The sequence below is a fragment of the Perognathus longimembris genome, chromosome 28, assembly GCF_023159225.1.
Source record: "Perognathus longimembris pacificus isolate PPM17 chromosome 28, ASM2315922v1, whole genome shotgun sequence".
Classification (NCBI taxonomy): Eukaryota; Metazoa; Chordata; class Mammalia; order Rodentia; family Heteromyidae; genus Perognathus; species Perognathus longimembris.
Genome location: NC_063188.1, coordinates 103943679 through 103947541, shown reverse-complemented (window position 1 = coordinate 103947541; position 3863 = coordinate 103943679).

The window sequence follows — 3863 nt, the reverse complement described above, 5'->3', positions numbered from 1 at the left end:
ATAAATCAGTTGCCTGGAATTGTGATTTCTGTACTTGTGCTCTCCTATGGGTTGTGAAACCACCAAAATAGTGGTAAATGTATTTCAGGCCTTGCAAGGCTGAGGGTGAAATCCCAGATGACCCAGTAACCATACCAAGTTGGTCAAAGAAGGAGGTAGGAAACGAAAGAGAGTGAGACCATAATCTATGTTCACTATAAAAGAAATTTGTCTGTTGTGCTGGGGTACAAGTCTTGTTATTGAGTATAAGACTATGTAGTCTCTGCTGAGAGTTATGTACAGATCGGCTTGGGCTGTATATGCTTTTTCTATGAGATGAGGGACATATTACTCTCTGATAGAGAATCTTGGCTTACGTATGGTTCTCTGAGAGCTGAAATAGAGATGGAAATTTCTGTGGAGTGCTTTGGGGAGAGAGCGAGCTCTCGGGAATGCATGAAAGAAGCAGAATGGGGCTGGAGAAAGCATGAGACAAAGAAATGGTCTCAGTTGGAGACTTGCATTAGTCTGATCCCACTGGGACATAATTCGTAGCACAGGGTTGATGGTACTTTGAGGTTGGACTCCCCGTGCCCCATGGATTTTTTTATTTTTCACATTTTGACACATTTTTTATGTATGTATACAATATACTTCTATTGTCCTCATTCCTCCATTATTCTGTCTTGTCTTCCCATTCTGTCTGTCCTGTTGGTCCCCATTTAATTCCTAAATAGTCCAAGATGCTTAACTTTATGTATTTGCTAGTCCTGGGGCTTGAACTCAGGGCCTGGGTGGTGTCCCTGAGCTTTTGTACTTTACTCTAGGCTAGTGCTCTACTACTTTAGCCACAGATCCACTTCCAGGTATTCGGTGGTTCATTGGAGTTAAGACTCTCACAGATTTTCCTGCCTGGGCTGGCTTTGAACCTAGATCCTCAGATCTCAGCCCCTGAGTAGCTAGGATTACAGGCATGAGCTACTGGGGCCTAGTAAATGCTGGATTTCTCCCCATAATGGTAGTAAGTCATTTTCCATGGGCTCCTTGGGCAGAGCGAGGTATATGGAGGTATATCCTCCCAGAAGCTGCTTTTATTTTGCAGATTAAGTGTGCAAAGGGAGCAGCTGTGGGCCGTTAACAGATAACACTTACTGATGGTAAATATTCTGCTAAAATCAATCTTGGCAGTGAGCTGACAATGCTAACCATAGCTCTGAAATTTTCTCATAGAGTATGATGTATTAATTTCAAAAGTCAGTTTTTCTTTCTGGGGATACAGCATGACTATATTTCTGAGCCTTCCTTTCAGTATAATGTAGTCCCATATGACCTGTTTCTAGTCAATGGAAAGTAGGGAGAAGAAATTTGTGTCTCCCTGAGACTGGCTTATAAGTCCCCCTGTGCAAAGCAATCTTCTAAGACTTCTCTTTCTCTGCTGAGTTCTCTCGGTTTCTTTTTCTAGACGCAGCGAAGTTAGTGGAAGATTTTGAGGTCCTAGGGGACGGTGGTACTGGTAGATAGTGTTTCTGAATGAACTCTAAATGTCTGTCCACTGATCCATATTGGACTATGGCATGAACAAGGAAAATGTAGTTTATTAACTCACTGAGATTTTTGGAGTTGTTTTTATTATAACAGCTTACCCTGATTCATTCTATGAATGTATCATTTTTCAGAAACATTAATTGTTTTAGAAAATCTGGTTTTTGAAATCATGTCATTGTAACTCATCATAATCATTACTCAACACTGTGATGACTGAAATGCTAAATACCTGAAGAATTTTTTCTTAGCTCTTTAAGAAATCGGAAGCTAGGTGCTGGTGGTCTCACACCTGTGATCCTAGCTACTCAGGTGGCTGAGATCTGAGGATCATGATTTAAAGCCAATCCTGGAAGACAAATTGGATACTCTTATCTCCCATTCACCAGCAAAAAGCCAGTAGTGGAGGTGTGGCTTAAGTGGTAGAGTACCACTCTTGAGCAGAAATAGCCAAGCAAGAGCACGAGGCCTTGAGTTCAAGCTCTAGAATTGGCATTAAAAAAAGAGGAAAAAAGCATAGACTAAGAATGCCTTTTATTGTTAAAATGTGATAATTTTGGCTTCTCTGATCAGGGTGGAGCCAAAACAAGGGTAGAATCCCAGAAGCATGAAGAAATCTCTTAAAGATTCTTATTTACTACTAGTCTTAACGATTTTGCTTTCAGTTTTCTAGACTCTTATCAGTATCTCTTGCCAAGTTTGATAATTTTCTCATATTCAGATAACTGTTGTTGAAATAAAGAGCAGCACTTGGCATTTCTTAGATAGTAAAATATTTTTATAAATGTTTTATTTATTTATTTAGTTTTGCTGTGTCCTGGCTTCCAGCATTACTGTTCTGTGTCCTCAGGTTTGTTGAACAGCTTTTCTCTTGCGTGCTGGAATCTTCAAAGGCTGCTCTTCCACTGACCCAGGCTGCAGTTCATCATTCATTATCTCTGGAGCTCCTTTGTCTCCCAGTCTTTCTGTGGTTCATGCGTTTTCTTTTCTTTCTTTTCCTTCCTTCCTTCCTTCCTTCCTTCCTTCCTTCCTTCCTTCCTTCCTTCCTTTCTTCCTTCCTTCCTTTTTTCTTTTCTCTCTGTTTCTTCCCCTCCCTCCCTCTCTCCCTCCCTCTCTCCCTCCCTCCCTCCCTTCCTTCCTTCCTTTCTCTTTTTCTTTTTTTGGTCCTAGGATTTGAACTCAGGGCTTGGACTTTGTCTCTGAGCTTCTTATGCTCAAGGCTAGCACTCTACCACATTGAGCCACAGCTCTACTTCTGACTTTTTTGGGTAGCTTATTGCAGATAAGAGTCTCATGGAAAGTCTGGGCTGGCTTTGCAGTGTGATCCTCAGATCTCAGCTTCCTGAGTAGCTAGGATTAAAGGCGTGAGCCACTGGCACCTGGCAGATTTTCTTTTTTCTAAACTTCTATGGCACTTACCCTGAGGTACACAATTTAGCACTGAATTAAAAGTTGTCTTTTATTTGTTGTCTTAGTGAACCTAAAAGTTTCTTAAAAGCAATATATATATTCTGGTGGTTGGTTCCTGCCTGTCATTCTAGGTACTCAGAAGACTGAGATCTGAATATCAAGGTTCAAAGCTATTCTAGATAGCGAAGTCCACCCCCCAAAAAACCAGAATTGGTGCTGTGGCTCAATGTGGTAGAGCACTAGCCTTGAGCAAAAGAGCTTGGGGAGAGTGCCCAGGCATTGAGTTCAAGCCCCATGACTGACTCAAAAAATGTCTCCTCCCAAATGTCTTCCTGTGAGGCTTCAATGAGAAAATGTGTATGAAAGTGCTTTGAAAAGCCTTTTAGCACCCATTAGTAAATAAAGCCTTTTATCTCTTACTAGTCAATAAATGTTAGGAACTTTTACACTTTTCATTTGTGCTTGCATGCCTCATAGGAGAAAGAAGGATTTGTTGTCCATCACTTTGCAACCGTGCTAATCTCAGTGACACTTAAGTACAATGGGAAGGTGGAAAGAGAATAATTGTCTCTTGGCCTTCATTTTCCTAAGAAGATATTACACCTATGGAAAATACACAGATGGCAAGATTTTGGAGAGAAAAAAATAATTACTCTTTGCTTGGTTTTGTTTGGTTTTTGGCCAGTCCTGAGGGCTTGGAACTCAGGGCCTGAGTGCTGACCCTGGGTTCTTTTTACTCAAGGCTAGCACTCTACCTCTTGAGCCACAGCACCACCTCTGCTTTTTTCTGTTTATGTGGTGCTGAGGAATCAAACCCAGGCCTTCATGCATGCTAGGCACATTCCCAGCTCTAATTACTCTTTGTAACTTTTTTGTGCTGGTCCTAGGGCTTGAACTCAGGGTCTAGGTGCTGTCATTGAGCTTTTGTGCTC